The sequence below is a fragment of the Thermobia domestica genome, chromosome 8 (assembly GCF_964235325.1).
Source record: "Thermobia domestica chromosome 8, izTheDome1.hap1.1, whole genome shotgun sequence".
Taxonomy (NCBI): domain Eukaryota; kingdom Metazoa; phylum Arthropoda; class Insecta; order Zygentoma; family Lepismatidae; genus Thermobia; species Thermobia domestica.
In genome coordinates this window covers 93,056,247-93,076,435 of record NC_137461.1, presented here as the reverse complement: position 1 = coordinate 93,076,435, position 20,189 = coordinate 93,056,247, and the positions used below count along the sequence as shown (strand labels likewise).

Here is a 20,189-nt window from a genome sequence, read left to right as displayed (position 1 = left end):
CTAAATCGGTACATCTCCTCAGTTCAGCATTCCGTGAAGAATGGGCTGCCATTCCCAAGAAACCTTCCAGCACCTGATTGAAAGTATGCCTGCGAGAGTGAAAACTGTCATCAAGGCTAAGGGTGGGTCAACACCCTATTGAATTCCAGCTGTACCGATGGAGGGCGCCACGCACTTGTAAGTCATTTTCAGTTAGGTGTCCAGATACTTTTGATCACATGGTATATATATATATATATATATATATATATATATATATATATATATATATATGAACTTTTACTTTGTAAGGTAGGATAAAAACGGATCAAAAATTTAACGAAATTCGCACAGCGAAAAACAAAAAAAAATTTGATTCTTCATATTGCAGCAAAACTACGAAAATTAATAGAAAAGAAAACTAGAAAGTTAAAATACACTTGTTTTGCGGGACAGAGAAAATAGATATAGCTCAAATTACCTATATACTTATATAATATGTATGTCCATGTTTCGCAAGTAATTTTCAATCAATATAAAATTTCAACATAATGAACGCACGATTAGTTTTCTCGAATAAAGATCACATGCACTGCTGAGAGCTCAGGAATAAGCTTAATCTATGTTACGACACTGGATATATGCTTGTAATACATTACGACCTTATGAACTTGTATAAGAAACAGAATGTACTTAAAGTGAGACGCGAACTATACGAAACATCGGACTTTGAATCTAACTTGTTTGGTGATCCAACCCGAGACCACAGATAGCAAAGATGAGTGCCGTAGCTCCCACCACAAGGTTAAGGAAGTTCCTGTTTTAAAGTGTCAATGAAACACTGAGATGTGGAACGGTAATAAAGCATTTGATCAATTTGAAACAAAATATATTGTAGTAATAATTTACTCTATTTGTTTAGATAATGAACATTATATTCTGTTTTTAAAATGACAGTCAAAGCAGAATGTATTGGATAATAACTGAGAAATTGTAAAATTTCAATTTCGGTACGATTAAATACATTCGTGTTGCTATGTGTTGCATTATCCGTTAGGAGGTATTGAACAATTCTGATTCAAAGGAAGGAAATAAAATAGTGTATAGTACTGGAGTTAAAGTTAATGGAATTTAATTGTATAGGCAGTAGTGAAGCTATTTGAGACAAAGTCTATTGCTGAAAGTGAAATATGGATTACTATTAGGGTCATATCCCAGGTATGTTATACCTACTGATGACTGAACCTGGAACACACACATGGAAACCATTAGCGCTAGCAAATTAGCTACAAAGATGTACATCATACCATAATTCTAAGTCAAGAATGAAGGCAAAAAATAACAAGCGGAAACGACAGACTGTACGATAATAATACTTTAACAATTTTAATTTCACACTATTTATTTCGAGACTTTCGAGACGAGACCGAGACCGAGATCGAGACAAGCATCTGTTGACCGAGACGAGACCGAAACCGAGACGGCGATTTTTGACTCTAGACGAGATCGAGACCGCTTCTTATCAACCGAGACGAGACTGAGACTGTATAAAGTCTCGTCTCGTCTCGTCTCGTCTCGATACCATCCCTAGACGTAATTTTCATTGCAGTGGTCTTTTTAGCTGCTAAAATCCGTTTTAATGGCCTCCGGTCCCTATCTGACAGGATTGTCTTTCGACCACTGTTGTGCTTTGCAGACGTCGTTTGCCCATGAATTGTGTATGCCTCGTGACATTGGACAAAGTGTATTTCCATACCCCCAAAATATTCGCCACTGTTGCCACTGAAGCTCCAACCAGACGGGCACCAACGATCATGCCTCTTTGGAAGTCTGTCAGGTCACCCATTTTACCTCACCACTTTCACACCACGATACTCACAGGTGAACTGGTTACTGCTGACGGAAGAGGACGGTCCACATGACAATTTAAAAAGAAAAAACGATCGGCAACCATAACACGTGTTGTAGGGCCAAACTTACGTGTCCTGTATGAAGATTTTTTGTCTACCCCTGTATATATATAGATATATATATATATTGTAAGGATCCCAACATGATGAAAAAACACTTGTTAATACAACACGTGTTATTGATTATAAACAATGAGGCAGACGAGAAGTCAACACGGAATACACCGGAGGAAGCCGAAAGGAGACGGACCTCACGAAAGAACCCGAAGAGGATAAATAAAAGAGGGACCACCGAGGGACCTCGCCTCAGTCGACCAACTGATCAACTAACCAACATTTGATCCGAGGTCGCATTGGACTAGGAGTACACCCTTTCTTAACCCGAGGTCGCATTGGACTAGGAATCCTCACTACAACCAAGCCTCACGAAGCTGCCTTGGGTTGAGGGGATTTTCCTTCAAGACTCACCAAAACCTTGCAGGTGCCTTTGAGAGAAGGGGCACCGTGCAAAACACCAATCTCCCTTCATCTGGCCAATAAGAAGAAAGACACTATTTACTCTTTGTACTCAAAGACATTTTGTAATCAGCAATTTTGTAATTAATTTGTGGAAGGGAAAAGACTGGCCCTGACCATCATTTAGTCTCTACCTATAAAGTCATTGCGTGGTGATAGGCACCGGAGTTTTGTACGGGGTGCTCTTTTATTAACTTTTTAGCAGGCACTGATGAAGTCAATATCAAAATCCATATGTTTCATTATCCCACCCACCTTTTCTTTTCTACCTTTCCGAACGATTTATGCCGGAAACTAGATCAGGTAAACAAATATATAAGTCAGAAGGAAATAATACAAATATGACAGAGGGTGCATCTAATATATCTTTTAACATGCCTCATTTGACGAAATATTCAGGACACGCACATGAGAACCTGAACAGATTTATAATGGTATTTGGTCACATGGCAACCATGCAATCATGGTCACCAGCCAAAAAGAAGGAAATTTTACCCATATACTTGCAGGACACAGCATTAGATCTAGTGTTACAACTTAAAAAGCAAAATCAATTCGGAACGATGTCTTATGAAACTTTAAAATCTAAATTAGTAGCACTAAGTAGGCCGAATGCCCCATCATATAAAGCGGAACAGGAGTTATTCGAAGTCCAATAAGGAATAGATGAGTCCATAGATTCATATTTTCTGGGTAAACTCCGTGCAATTAGGCAGTTACTACCGGATGCGTCAGAAGAACAAAAGATCCATCATTTATCCTTGGGATTGCAAAGGGATTTTCTTAACAAGATCGCGTTAGAAAGGTTTGCAACAGTAGACGCCTTACAGACAAAATTGAATACATTGGAAGCCGCCAATGACCTTTTAAGAAAAAAAGAGTATGCGGAGCTATCACAAAAACTGCACACGTTATATGGCCAAAATCCCATACGTAACCCATTGAATATATCATATGTATTACCAACTGAACCAAAGATAATGTATCCTATACAACAGTCATACCACCATACCTATCCTATATAGACGCAACCTGTCACACACCCAATGCACATTTATGTACCTGCATTCCAACAACAATTTAACACCTATCACTCGAATCCATCTATAACGACTTCTCAACCATCAGTACCTAATCCTCAAAAGTACCAGAATACGAACCAAAAACCGAGGACCGTTCCCCATCACGAGCAAAATCCTCCACAACATGATCTATCTACCTTGGCCAATAAAATGGCAGAATTGTCACTAGTAATGGCGCAAATAAGCCATAGAAACCAACAATGATATGGGAAAAGGAATAACAATAATAAAGGAAGAAAAAACAGGGACAAGCCCAGAATAGTCAGCACGCCACACCCACGGAGGATCAAATTTTAGTATGCTCGATATGCCGGAAGCGGGGACACGGAGCATCCATTTGCTATAAGCGTCAAAAAAACGTGTAAGATAGCCCATTGACAAGGGGCCGACAGCTAATAGCATCCGAAACATGAAGACCAAGTAGAAACTAGCGCGCGAGCACAATGATATAATTTACGAAATCCCAGTGATAGACAAACAATCAGAACAATTAGCAGAAAGACGTGAAAACGTCATTCTAGAAGACGAAAATAATAGATCGAACATAACAATTAAAACTAAATCAGGACCTCAAAATGTAATAATTCGTACGGGGAGGTCGAAAGTACAATATCGGTCTGGGCTTCCTAATCCTTGGCCCCTGGAACAACTTTAATTCAATTTCAAACAATAGTAAAAAGGATTTCAGGAAAGAATATTTGTTTAAATCAAATAGCACTGATAACATTTAAAATAGAACAAACAACATTCACTGATTACTTTCGAATAGTTAACAGGACAATGCCAATAATTATAGGAATTGACTTTCTCCAACGTGCGCATCCCACCATCGACTTAAACAAGAATATAATTTCTTTCTTTAAACATTCACAGAAGCATCAACTACCAGCTGAAAACAAGGAAAATACGCTGCCAGCTTTTATAACTCGGCCAGCAAGAGTGTTTATACTTGACTAAGCAAATAACGTCACCTCCGCGCTTACACACGTTCATTCAATTACAAGGAAAGAAAAATAGCTGATGTGGGACTCTTGTATATATCATTGCTTCCTGGAATACTCGAGAAACATAGATTAAATGTTCTTGACCAGAAGATACAGGCAAGCAAAATGATAATTTTAATATCAAATCCTAATAGTAACAGCGTCACTATAAAGAGGAATACCCAGTAGCGGTTCTTGAGGAAGAGCACGAAATTTTTTAACGCCTTAGAAAAAACAAACTTTCTAGAAAAAGAGTACCAGTTTAAAACAAAAGAAACTGAAGAGCGCTTAAAATACACAGAAAAACTCTTCAATAAAGAGCTCTTTGACGTTAACCCCAACTTAGACAAAAAGTAAAATCAAGCAGTGTATGAATTATTGTTCAAGTATAGAGATATTTTTACGTATGCCCCTGACGACATTGGATATTTTAGGAGATATGTTCATAAAATTAGGATTTCTAAGTCTGGTGTATTTCACAACCGTTCCCCACCGATTCCACTACAAATCCGGAACCAGGTAGACAAACAATACAAGAACTTATTAATGCAAAAATAATTAGACCAACAGACAACAATGAATTTTGTTCTCCACTTGTGGTGCTCCGGAGACATAACACACAAGAATTTAGCGTAGTTTTTAATTTGCAGAAGTGTAAGGGCTATACCAAATATTTATCAGTCCCATTTCAATCTACAGAAGATGTTCTAAACTCTATGAAGGGAAAAACCTTCATAACAAGTATTGATCTTTCTAGTTCTTACTTCCAAATTTTGCTGCATCCTAAGAGCCGAAAATACATGACCTTCGAGCTCAATCATAACAGAAAGTCATACGAATTTTTGAGGTGCACAATGGGCCATCGTACCTCAAGCCAAAGTCTAAGTATCGCAACGAGGATTATTTTGGAAGGACTACCCGATAAGATTACAGGTTTTGCTGATGTTAGAATTTCCAGCGCTTACAGCTTTCCACAGCAGTAACAGGATTTAGAATTACTATTCAAGAAGCTTAGAAAACACGATTTTCGTGCATCTCCCAAGAAGTAACACATAGGTTACCAAGAGCTTAACGTCTCGTTAGTGGAGAATCTTAAAATATCTCCAAAGATAGCCAAGAAAATAAGAAATTTCAAAAAGCCAACTTCAAAGCGGATTCTCAAAAGTTCTATTGGGTTATGTTCATATCTTAGAGCGCAAACAAAGATTTTACAATAAAAATCCTGCCTTCCCAGCAATTAATAACCTCTAAATCTAAATTTAAATGGACAAGGGAACATGATGTTCTTTTCGAACAATTGAAAGAAGACATACTAAAAGCTCCTTCACGCGGTCATTTCGACGATTCTTTAGAAAATCGCGTATATAGCGACAGTAGCCAGATGCAAATAGCAGCAATACTCGCTTGCTATGACCCAAAAACTGACACTGAGAAGGTAGTTGCTTATTGTTCTCGAAGATTGACGAAATGTGAACAGGAAGCCAGTATTTGGCAAAAAGAAATATACGTGCTCATATATACCTTGCGGAAATTTCACTACTTTCTACTAAATAGAAAATTTTATCTTTACGTAGACGTAAAATGTATAGCGACGATGGACACACAACCTGATAAAGTTCGGAATTTTACCAGATACAAATTATCCCTAGTCGATTATGATTTCAAAATACGGTATTTACAAGGGTCCAAACATCCAGCAGATATAATTAGTAAGCTTGAACAAACACAAGATATCAAAAAGGAAGAAGAAAAAGAAGAAAATAGCGAAGAAAAAGGCGAAGATTATTATGCATTTGGATCAAATAGTCTTCAAGTCAATACCATAGAAGTAGAAAATAACAACTTTCTACCAAACATAGGAAGAGAACAACGTAAGGACCACAACTACAAGGACATCATTTCTGTCTTAAAGGGTAAGGAACCTGACAAAATCTCCACAGTTAGATCAGCAAGATATTTTGTCTCAAAAACGGCATATTATGCAGGAAACAAAATCATCCTGATTATGGCTTATTATATCTTTTATGCAAACCCAAGTCGCTAGTCAATTTGTGGTTCACAACCTTCCACCGCCAAGCAACCAACCCACATTTTGGTTTCATAAAATCCTATAAAACCTCCATAAAGAAATGGTATATGCCGCATCTCAAAAACTATCTTGCTCACAAAATATGCACGTGTCAAGACTGTCATAGACTAAGAAAGCTACCAGAAAAGAAACAGGCCGAATTACTACATCACCTTGTGGGAGGGATAGCGACAACATGGGTATATGATGAATTGGAGCCGTTCTCCAGCAAAGAAGGAAGAAATAAATACATATTAGTAGCCATAGAATTAGCTACCCGTTATGCTATTGCAAAGACATTGGACGCAATAAATGTGGAAAATATAGAGAAATTTTAGAATATGATGTCATTCTCAAATTTGGAGCATTTACGACATTGTATTGGGACCAACATCCAGTCCATAGAGCTGCTCCTCTACAACACTTGACAAGTTTATTATTTGGATACTAACCTAGGATCCCGACAGAATACACGCTAGAATCTAAACAACACATACAGGTTGACAGGGATAAATTAGCAACCATTAGGAAGAAAGTACAATTTAACCTGGAACAGGTATATAACAAACAAAGAAGTTTTATGACAAACGCCATAAACAGACATCTTATAATCCAGGGAACCTTGTTTTAGTATATTACACTGCAAGAAAGATCGGTTTACCTGAGCAATTTACCATTCATTCCGAAGGGCCAGCAAGAATTATCCAGAAGCTTAATCGAAATTTATATCGTGAGGAACTACCTCCTAAATTTCGGAACAGAATTCAAGAAATTGCGGTGGACCGCTTGAAGCCCCTCTACGAGAACTAAACTAAGGGAATACAAAATTAAGAAGATAGAGGCACAAATACAAGAAGAAGAATATTACAAAATTCCAAGTACTTACTGGGAACAGAAGATGGAGTAGTAGCAGAAGAAACGAAAAACACAAGACAAGAGAAAAGAAACACCAACACTCACAATATCGCACTTCTGTATTTCAATTATAAACTGTATCTCATTCTGTTATTTAACTGCACTACCTCAGTATTTCTGTTCTTCTAGCAAAATGCAAGATCAACATTTTTCTCTTTCTTTTTTAAGTTCCAAAAGTCATTAAGCCTTGCAAGGTCGAAATAGAATGCTTTCTTGTTTCTAGCATCGCTTCTTTAATACGAAAGTACATGAATGCTTATTACGTCATTTTTCTCCTTATACAGGATGTTCATAAAGTCAGACTCTTAATAACATTATACAGTGACCAAAAATTCACGATCTATATTTTCTTCTTTTTTAACGAAAATTTTCCAAATTCTAAACCAACAATTATCCTTTTCTTAATTCTAACAATAATTCATTTGTGCCTCATCTTTTATAAGCTCCGTTACAAAACAAAAACTTCAGGGGGCGTACTACTAAATATTTTTCAAACAATTTTTCTTTTGCCAGTTTTTCGTAAATGGAAAGAGATAATGAAATGTAACTTACCTCAGTAATAGATAATGTTATTCTACACTAGTGATGGGCAGTGGGAATATTCCCGGTAAGAAGGAATTTAAAAAATGGGAATATTCCCGGGTTTTTTCCCTGGCCTATAAATTCCCGGGAAGGAATTTATTTCCATGTCTTTACTTTATCTTCCAAATTATAAGAACCATATGACTAATTACTTTATTTTAATATATTATGATTTACTTCTTGGTTTTAAAGAATTTGGAGGTTAAAAAATTTAAAATTATTTGACGGTACTTTGTATAACTAATAATATGATTTTTTAAGTTCCATTTCCATTTGCACTAAAAAGTAAGATAATTGTTTAGAATTGGGGGGCCAAAACTAGCGAAAAGGAGGATGATTTATGGAAGAAATGAGTTGATAGTGATGTTCAAATAGTCAAGAAAGTATCGAACACATTTTTTTTAGGGCAGTAGGAGATTTATTCAAAACGGAAAGGTAAGTGGAAGTGATTTATGTGAGAAAAGAAAGTGAATTGTTGGTAACGAAGATAGAAAACAACGTGCCATGCGGGGCTCTAATCCTCCTTCATTCGCTAACGCTCGCTCTGCAACGCTGTCTGAATTGAATGTTGGTAACGTAATTTAACGCATGAAACCATAAAACAAACGCATCGGAATAGAATATCGCAAAAAAGTAGGTGCAAAAGCTGCCCCCCAATGCTAAAGAACAACCAAAATTATCAAAGTACTAATTTACAAATGATGAAATGGAACCATTTTGTAAAGTAATTTAGAATTATGTAGAAATAGAGATGAAGTACTATTAATAAACCCTGAATCACCATTAGTGATAGATGTCGGTCTGTCTCCTCTCTCTTACTCGAATTTCTGAAGAAGTGCTCGGACTTCTTTTACATGTGAATTAACGTATGGAATTTCGAGATATATGTAGAATGAAAGGTCGTGTATGGCAATGGTACGTGCTAAAATATAAAGAAAGGTAAGTATCTTGCAAATTTTGTGAACATAAATATGTATGCGCAAATGTTGATAAATTGGTGAGACATGTATTTTCTAGCATTTACCCAATCTAATTGGTTTATAACATTTATAAATTTAATGTGTTTATAATATCAGTAATAGAGTCAAGTTGAGCAAATCCACTTACATATAAATTTAAACTGTTACTATATAATTTTTTCACACATATTTAATTGATAGAACATATTATAAATAAATATACATTTATGCGTACTGTCTAAATATAATAAAGTGTTAATAAAGTAACATAGTACCGTTCAGAATACACATTTTAAAGAATCCTCTGTGGACAACAGTAATAATATGCTGTGATATAAGAATTAATTCAACTTTGAAATCATAATATAGTAATAGAATGCAATTTTCTTTCTGATTGAACATAAATTCCCGGATAAATTTCCATTTTGGAAATCTTCCCGGGAATCTTCCCAGGGAATATTCCCGAAAAATACCTTCCCGGGAATTTACCCATCACTATTCTACACCCGAAACTATAAATCGGAAGAATTTTCAGTGTTGCCATTCATAGAAATTACAGTGTGACCAGAATTTGAATTACCCAGAAATATATATAGGTTAAGGCAACGACTAGAAAAATGAACTCAACGGTAATTGATGACTTATCACGCTGTCTGTGTTTCTTGTTAACTACTTTTCAAATAATATTTGTATTTACTCTGTAATAACTTAATACGTTATTACAAAATAAATAAGTTATTACAAAATAAATACAAATATTATTTAAAAAGTAGTAAACAAGGAACACAGGCATCATCTTTGTAATCTCTTTACTCTATTTACTCTTTGTAATCAAATACATTTTGTAATTAACAATTTTGTAATACGTGTGTGTGTGTGAACAATCGTGTTTACATTATGCTACAGCAACTACAAATAGTGCAACACACACACACACTGTAAAAAATCTACACTTTTTGAACGCGTAAACTGCAACGACTTTTGACTACTTCTTTTACATGCATATATGCGTTCAACAAGAGTGCAAATTGTGTACAAAATATGTGTGAAATGTGCAGAGACTTCCAAGGGTGCAAGTCGTGCACATTTTTCACGCGTTTTCTAGACACTTCGCACTCCTCCTGTTGCTCATACACATATACATGCAAAAGAAGTTATCAAAAGTCGTTCAGTTTACGCATACAAAAAGTAAACATTTTTTACGGTGCATGATAGCATTTCAATAATAGCGCATTGTTTATAGTTGCTATTACTGTGGATATGTTTTATGGGTGCCATAATTAATGATATACAGTAAGGGGTTAATATGAATAAACTATGATTGATGACCAGGCCTACTTTATTACTAGAAAGTAACTCTGCATGAAAGGATATATCAGCACCACTATTATCAATCTACAGTTCTAAACATTTACGATGATTGGGAAAAATCAGAATGTGCAATAATAATAATAATAATAATAATAATAATAATAATAATAATAATAATAATAATAATAATAATAATAATAATAATAATAATAATAATAGTAGTAGTAGTAGTAGTAGTAGTAGGGAAAATTGAAATAATAAGATTTTTTTTTTACATATTTAAAATTTCGGACCTAAAAGTAACGCATCCCTAGCGTTACTTTCAAAGTACAGTAACATGCAGTTACTTTTCTGGGTCAAATAACGCGTTACATTTTAAGGGAAGTAAAGCAACTTGTAACGTGTTAGATTTTTACGAGCAACTTACCCAATACTGGTGTAATTAAATCTCTGATTGGGTTTTCAACACGTGCATGTATTTGCACACATATGTACACTCATGTCCAAAATAATTGTCGCATATCTATAACTGTCTTCTAGTAAGAATATAATTTGATAATGATTTTGCAGGGTACTTGTAACACTGATACTGTGTGTATAATTGGGAAATGTATATTTGTGGTAAATTTCGTAGGAAAATAATTAGTAAAACAAAATGTTGCTAAATGGGTAAGAAAGTTTTATTTTCGTTTTATTGTTCTTATTTACTGTTCTTTTGAGGTGAAATTTGCCACATACATGTCTTGACCAATTATACACATACTAACATTATAAGAAATAGCGGGCGAATTCGTTATCAAATTATATTCCTACATCAACATATTTATAAACACGCGACAATAATTTTGGACATGAGTGTACATGGCATTACTGTACTGGAAAAGGGACTTGTAAACTTAAAATAAATCAATTTTCAGCAAGAATGAGATTTTATTTTCTTGTAGTTAGAACTTGAGTAGAACTCACGCAGCGCATATGCAAGATAAATTCCTTTGAGCGTTTTGAAATGATTCCAGACGTCCACTTAGAAGATTCCATTCATCTTTCTTCATGTAGACATGAAACAACTGAGTCTCAGGCTAGAATTGAAGTCAGACAGGATGGAGAAAAGCGTATAGTAGAGTGCCAACTTCTAAATTTTAAGATACCATCCCGGTAGTCAGCTATTGTAAATGAGGAGAAATACCGTCAGGATGGTCTGCCATGAGACTCGATCACATGATCTCCTGAGTGCGAAACCAACGCTCTACAGGCTGAGCTACTGTTGCTTCGTGCTGCTATTAACAGTCTCTTCCCGCCGGCCCAATAAGGTGTTGATTCGGTCTAAACCATAATACTTACAAGTCATAACAAAATAACAATTGAAAATACCATAAATATCAATAACACATTTCTTTAGAAACAAATAATGCTGGAAGTAGTGGAAGAAGAACATCATACTTGGCAAGCTACGTACATGCTTCTTTTAATTTATCGTTTTCTCAATAAATGGCATAAACATTCAACAAAACTTGCAATATCATTATTAATTTTTCTAATACCTGGCAACATTTTATGTATTTTTGTGCTTGTTCTATGTTCAAGATGGCTGCTATGCGGTTAACTGATAAACCATTACATACGAATTTCTCTTCATATTTTGTAACAACAATTTGGAAATGCAGTCTAGTGGTTTTAATCCAATCCAGGTCGCATCGTGTTTTCGTGGAAAATCTGTGGTAAACACTTGGCGAAGAGAGCAATTATCTGGATTGTATGAGGTAACAAAACAACATCGAAAGAAAAACAAAATACAAAAAACATGTAATTCAATATATTCGCTGATCGTATGTGACAGGCTCGTGGTTTATCCTTTTCCATGGTGAAAGTATAATAGTGAAGCATTTACCTAATTACTTTACAAATTGTCACTAAATGAGATACTACGGGGTTGAAAAATAAAGTGAACAGTAAGTCGTTTAACAAAATACTCGTGAACACAGATTTCAGCAAAGCAAATTTATTAGCAGAATTACAATAATAATAATAATAATAATAATAATAATAATAATAATAATAATAATAATAATAATAATAATAATAATAATAATAATAATAATAATAAATTTTAGAATCATCGTGTATTGAAAAAGCGCTTGCATCGTGAAGTCGTGACAATGTAAGATATATTTAACGATTTGATTGAAAAATTAGTTACTGTACAATGAAACAGTCAGCAGTTTCATCTATTTCATCCATTACGAGAATTTAAAGGATTTGCTTTAGGAAATTCCAAGATACCATGGCACAACATGTGATTTCGTGGATACAAAAAATATCAGGACATGCCTCACACAAATGGCATAAATTGTAACAACGTGAAAAATACAGTTGCCCTCTACAAGCGCGAATGGAATCGGCGACTGGTTCATACGAGGTGGCTAGCTAGGTACTGAAGAGTTAAGTTATATACGACGTTGTTTCTTTGTGTAGGTACACAAAGAAGACATCTGGACAACATTACGCATATCCATATAATGTGGGACTAGAAATGGTGCCAAATCAACAAGCTGTGGATACGGAGTGAATATGGCTCGTAGTGTAATTTGGCAAGATTGCAGGAGAGTGAAAACGTTCGAAGACTGTAGTGAGAAGGTCGCTCACTACCATGACCCACCGGAGGTCCCTAATCTGAAATGAAACGCATGACGACATCCAACCACATTGCATCCATTAACTGGAGACATTGCAGCAGTCTCTAGGACTCTCCCACTCGACAATTTGAATATCGATAGCAACACGAAGTGTTCCTTTATTCAATGTGACCCACTTACATCACGAGACTGTCAGAACAGCTTGACATGGCGTCTAACCCATCGTGAAAGGATTCAAGAACTATAGATTGGGGTAGTCTTTCCTGGTGAGTCCCAGTTCAGTCTGGAGAATCATTCTCGACATCTGTAACTGGCAGGGACCAGACACTAGTTTTTACCCTGCCAATTTTGTGGATCGAGACTGTTACCGCGGTGTCAGGGTTATGGTCGGATGGCACTCATGCACGTGCTCTCACAGGGTATTGTGATGAATAAGATCTATTGGAACGTTATCCTGCAACAGTAAATGCGACTATTCAGTGGCACATATGGACCTAGAACTCATGAAATTGACAATAATGCCTGTCCATACAGGACGCAGGTGATGGAGGAATAACTTAAACAGGAGGATTGTACTATTTGTGGTAACCACCACACTTCCCGGATCATAATATGATTAACCATATCTAGTACTCCTTGACAACCCGAAATTCACCACCCTATATTATAGCAAAGTGAGATATAAGTTAGTTAACTTTTTCATCCAAATTTAAGAATTAATGATACAAAAATAATTGAATTTTGTATAAGAATTTCGCGAGCCATAAGTTTGAAGCAGTGGGTCTATACAATTATACACTAGATACAATAAATAATAGATTATACACATATTATCTATTGCAAAAAATGTCCACACTATGCAAACAAGTAACTTTGATTTGATACTTTTTAATTTTTTTTAACTTCGAGCGACGATAGGATAGAAGTATAGTAACTATGAAAAGAGCGACGAAAGTATAGTGACTATAAAAATTCGAGATTTTAATGGTTTTGCAGGATTCGTGGCAACTACATACCCCCCCAAAAAACTTTCCTGTCAGTCAGTCCCTCGTCTCGATGTATGTACAGTCGCCTAAAGGCCATACTATTCAACGTGTCCGGATGAATGTTTAAACTTAAGGTTTTTAAAGGATTCTCTAGGTTTTTCTTTCAAAATTTCTTTCCTACACCTAAATGTAAAGATAGTTTACAGGAGGATAAAAATAAAATAATGCTATTTTCCCCAAAACTAATAATTTAATTTTCCTCACATATCATAAATAAACTTTCCATTGCCACACAAATGGTATGTCATTTTACATAAAAAAATTCACAATTGGTACTCGACTCTTGCGATGAGATTTTTTTCCGGAACAATCTTTTCAAAAACTGTTTAGTTTATTTTGTCCATAAATATTTTTGTAACAACATACAAAATGGTGTAAGTCAATTCTCATAAAACAAAGATTTACAAAGGGTGTGTGTTTTCTTCTGATAATTCTTTTCGAAAGCACTTATTATAAATTTGTTCATATTTCGTAAATGAATGAATTGATTTCATAATGACAACAGCATAAATACTTCAATTTAAGATAAAGGAACAAGGAAGATTAGTGCGGTAGCCCTTACCCAGGTGTAAATGAAGCATTAATCAAATAAGCACGTGCCGAAGACATCAAGGAAAGAGGACATGACAGAAATTTTCCATAGCCGAATTTAACATGGTGCAATACTACAAATGGTGTAGCTGAACCATGATCCACAAAAGCCCCCACCCCATCTTATATGGATTGGCTTTATATATATATATATATATATATATATATATATATATATATATATATATATATATATATATATATATATATATATATATTTACAGGAGTGCTGACTTAGAAATGAACGGTCATGAAATAGAAGAAAAAAAGTGCCGAGGGGAAACTCTATATCAGTCTGTGAAGTCTGTATGCCTTCTCTATGTCAGTGCAAAACACACACATAAAACGCACACACACATATACGCACATATACTCTGTCAAAAATTTAACCTCCTTGGGTGGAGTAAAAAAATAACAATAGTAATGATAAAGTAAATTCTTGGATATTTGATAAAGACCTTACAGAAAAAAAGGAGAAAATTTTTCTGGAAGTATACACTCTCACTGTAAGTTTTGCTTTACTTAGATAAATAAAGTTTTGTATTATGGATTATATTATTTATACAATATTTTGTATTACATCTGAACCGCTTGGATGCCAAGTGGCAGGCCCGTAGCCAGCCCAAAAATGTAGGGGGGAGGGGACGGTAGAAGTTAGGGAGCCCGATCCAACCATGTTATAGTTCTTTACCATATTATGGTTCATTTGGAAGACTACCGTGAAAATTTTAGGAGGAGCTCGGCCCCCTAGCCAGCCCGTGGATACGGGCCTGGCAAGTGGTGTAACTTCAAAATGTAAATTAATTAGAAGAGAAGTTTGAACTTCAATACATCAATTCATATTTCTTTTATGGTTGAAACCAAAAACATAATTATAAGTCTATTTTATAGCGCTGATAGTGAATAACATTCTGTTGATGTGATTAACGTAAGATCTTGGAGCTTTCAATTTTGCAGTTACATTACTTGGCATCCAAACAGTCCATATACTAAAATCTTTTAAGTGCTTAGGGCTTCTACAAACTTTTATCCGTCCCTGCTCGAAGGCAAGGTCCGTCGACCTGACCATTCCGCGCTAAAAGAGGAAAGGAACAGTAGGGTCGACGGACCTTGGCCTCCCGAAGGTTTCATTTTTAAAGTTTCAAACATTATGAATGTGAATTAACCTTTGTATACAGACGAGGCGAACATTCCGTCAGTGGCGTAACTAAAGGTTTGGGGGCCTCCCTGCAGACAGCGTGGAGTGAAGCCCCTTCTCCACGTTCAACTTTACGATTTGGGGGCCCCTGATGGCTTGAGGCCCCCCGCAATGCGAGGTGTGCGGGGCCCTTATTTACTTCTCTGTGGAAAAGTAAACACACAATGTACTTAAGAAACGAAAAATCCACATGAGTTCGTTTAGCCACATCGGGACTCCCCTGAAGTGAATATGTTTGAAGAGAAAAGGTTTACGGCCCCTTCTCTTTAATGAAGAAAACTGTTACGGGATTCATTTTGCATGAAGACACGTTGAACAAATGGTTATGCCGTCAACTGGATGAAGACAGTAACATCTAGCTATATCATGCAATGGGATGGAGCAGCATCTCATTTACACAGCGAGGCAAGATCATTCATGAACAAAAAACTATCACATCGTTGGATTGGGCACAGAAGTGAGGTAATGGTCACCATATTTCTCAGACATTTTCCCTTGTGATCTTTTCCATTGGGGCAACGTTAAAAGAAGCAATTCACTATCCTTCATTATCGCGTACAAATGACGAACTAAAGATGCGCATAACCAATGCCATCCACACTTATAGTTGACACACTAATCCAGTGGTTCTCAACCTTTTTTGACTGACGGCACTTTTACTGAACTTCCAGAACATTGCAACATGTTTGATACTTTTATAATAAACAATACTACTACTACTACTACTACTACTACTACTACTACTACTACTATTACTACTATTACTACTACTACTACTACTACTACTACTACTAATAATAATAATAATAATAATAATAATAATAATAATAATAATAATAATAGAGAATATTAATTTTTATAATGAATCTACATAGCACTGAGCGTTATTGTTACCACTTGAGGTGTTGACTAGTACAGTCTGTCTCGATTTTAAATAGTTATTATTAAATTTTTCATGATTTTTAAATTCTAAAATTTCGCGACATACCTTATGGGACTGCGTGACATACGGTGTGTCGCGACACATCGATTGAGAACCATTGCACTAGACCATATATGGCAGAAAATGAACTACAGCCTAGAGATCTGCAGGGTTATAATTCACAACCAAACTCGGTGAGTTTTTTTTTTTTTTTTTGACATTTTGTATGTATTTCCGTGCATGTATCTTTATTATATAAAACTCAGTGCTTGTTTGTATTCCCAACAATTATTTTGGAGAAAGCTGTACACACACACACACACACACACACACACACACACACACACACACACACACACACACACACACACACACACACACACACACAAGTGTGTGTGGGGGTGTGTATGTGGGGGTGTGTGTTTGGAGAGAAGAACATCGAAATGGAAGGAGAGGAGATGTAACAATTGTCCAATGAGCTTTCCTGTGAACTTTTGACGTATAAGTGGCCGATGAAACGAGGCACGTTTGAGTTCAATTTTGTGTCAACTGTTGTTTGCTTGGAAAACACACTCGTGTAGTTATAACGGCTTAATTAGAGAACAGTTCGATTGATGAAACAACGATGAAAAATAGGCTTTAATTCAACTAATTTTCTTTTGAATAAATATGGAGAAATTTCTTTTCTAATTCAATCATCTATTACATATATGTCCATTTTTAAAGCGTCCATATTTATGTCCATATTTACTTTGAGTAGTGTTTGTGACAGGTTGTCTGGTCCCAAATAAACAAATGTTAATTTTGAGATACGAATTGAAAGATTTTTATTGTTGCATTAACTAAAATGTCAAATATTTGATCAACGTCAAATACATTGCCGTTCGTATTGAAATCACGTTCTGTGATTAACAATGTTTCGTGTGAAACTGTCGCTAGCAAACAAGAAAGGTTCTACATTTCAGTTCTATTGAAAAAAAAGGTAATCATACTTTTGTTTCTATACTACTTGTAGATAGAAACACAATAGCCACGAAGTTCACTCTTTTAACCTAATGAAAATGTTTCTTGTATTCACTTACTTTCATGTAAAAATTAGTTTTAGAGTTACATTGTAATCTATATTATAAAATTGAAAGTGACTATGTTTGTGACTCTTAATCTCTTAAACCGCCCTATCAATCTCAAACAAATTTTTGATGTGGATGTGTTTCTGGTGTGGGAGTGTTTTTAGCTATTCACTTTGACGGTAGAACTTAGGGGAGTGGGAGGAGGGGTATATATAGGAAAAAATAAACAAAACTTAATAACTCTTGAACCACCAAACAATCTCGATCAAATTTTCAACATAGATGAAGTTCGTGCATGGGATGTTTTTTATTATTTAACTTTGACAGAGCAACGTAGGGGAGGCGGAGGAGGAAGTGAGATATAAAAATCAACTTATAAAAAAAATAAAAGTCAGCATGTTCGTGAGTTAATAACTCTTGAACCACAAGATCAATCTCAATCACATTTTCAACATAGATGAGGTTCGAACTTGGGATTTTTTTCTTTTTATCATTTCGCTTCGACGGTAGATCTTAGGGGACAGGGAGAGGAAGGGAGGAAATATATGAAAATGAATGAAACTTAATAACTCTTGAACCACCCGACCAATCTCGATCAAACTTTCAACATAGATGATGTTCGGGCCTGGGATAATTTTTATAATTTAACTTTGACGGTGCAACGTAGAGGAGGGGGAAGGATATATCTATATCTATATCTATCTATCTATCTATCTATCTATCTATCTATCTATCTATCTATCTATCTATCTATCTATCTATCTATCTATCTATCTATCTATCTATCTATATTTAAAATGAAAGTGACTGTGACTTCGTCACTCTTGAACCACCCGACCAATCTCGAACATAGATGAGATTCGGGCCTGAGATGGTATTTATCTATTCATTTTGACGGTAGAACTTAGAGAAGGAAGTTGGGAAGGGAAGATACATAAAAATAAATAGTACTTAATAACTCTTGAATCACCTTGAACCTCAGATGGTTTTTGGGATATCATTTTGACGGTGTAACTTAAGAGAGGGGGAGGGGGTGAGACATTTAAAAATGATCGAAAATGACTGATATTAGTGTTGAATTTATAGTTTTTGGAGTCACTGAGATGAACAGTAACACTTCCGATGTTCTTCAAATCCAAATTCAGCCCTGCAGCTTGTGAGAGGGAAGGGAGAGACATATAAAAATGATAGAAAATGACCGATATTAGGTCGCTGAAATGAACAGTAACACTTCTGATGCCGTTTAAACCCAATTTATCCCTGTAAGTTCGGGGGAGAGGGGATATATATAAAAATGATCGAAATGACCAATATCAGTGTCAAATTCATAGTTTTTGGGGTCGATGGGATGAACAGTGACACTTCCGATGCCGTGCTCCGCAACATGGGAGGGAAGAGGGATGTATAAAAATCATCAAAAATGTCCGATATCAAAGAGCGCATTAGTAATAGAAAAAAGTGACTGACTAACAGAACATTTTTTCTTAATTTAACCCAACCAATTGATGCTAGTTTAATACAAATTTGAATTAATATTAATTTGAGGTAATATAAATTAAACTTATATTAACTTAAACTATTTTTCAAAACAAAGATGACAAACAAGCAAGTACGTAGTCGGTTTTCATGTAATTTATCCTCCCATCTAACAGATTTAATTACAAGAAGCGTTTTTAAAGTAACTTCTGGTATCGTTTTAAAAATATGCAAAAATAATTTGCACAATATTTTATTTTCATAAAATGATACTTCAAATTACTTGTCTCTATAGTTTACGCCATTATTGACACACTTGTAACTGGAAACGAGGTTTCTGTATCTTTTTATGAACGAAAGATGCCGCCTGTGATGATAGCCAAATCTTCTCTGCTTCTTTCACATCATCATCTTCATCTTAATGTTTCCCACCGAGGGACTTCTTCACGTGAAGAAACAGGTGGAAATCGCTAGGTGCCAGGTCAGAGCTAAAAGAAGAGTGGTCAAATTGTTGCCTTCCAAATAGTTACGTGGGTTTGTTTGGCTGTATGGTTTTCGCATAGTCATGAACCAAGACAATTCCACGCAAGAATTTGCGTAGCACGCGCAGTAATATCCTTGTTAATTTTTTCATTTGGAGTTCCTGCTTCGATCCCAACTTGGGCCAAGTGAACTTTGTGTTGGACAAACACCGTGTGCATGGACTTTTCGAGGTTCTCCCGTTTCCTCCCACTTTATTCATGCCACTATTCCATTCACTTCTCCTCATCAAACTGAAAAATACATGCTTGAAGGTAAATTCTCATGCGTCGTTTTTGAGAAAGTCCAGGAAAGCTAATGTTTAGACATTTAAAAGTCTAACGTTCATTGCTAATTCGATGCAATTTAAGAGCTTTTTTCCTCAGAAATCAATTATTTATTTATTTGTATAATTCAATCGTTTTTTCT

At 35.5% G+C, this 20,189-nt stretch overlaps 1 protein-coding gene across 1 annotated transcript in view; it reads right to left on the bottom strand.

Moving 5' to 3' along the window:
* The window catches only part of LOC145693074 (ras-like protein family member 10B), a 348,853-nt gene that overhangs the window by 83,982 nt on the left and 244,682 nt on the right, over window positions 1-20,189 (bottom strand). The window lies entirely within an intron of this gene.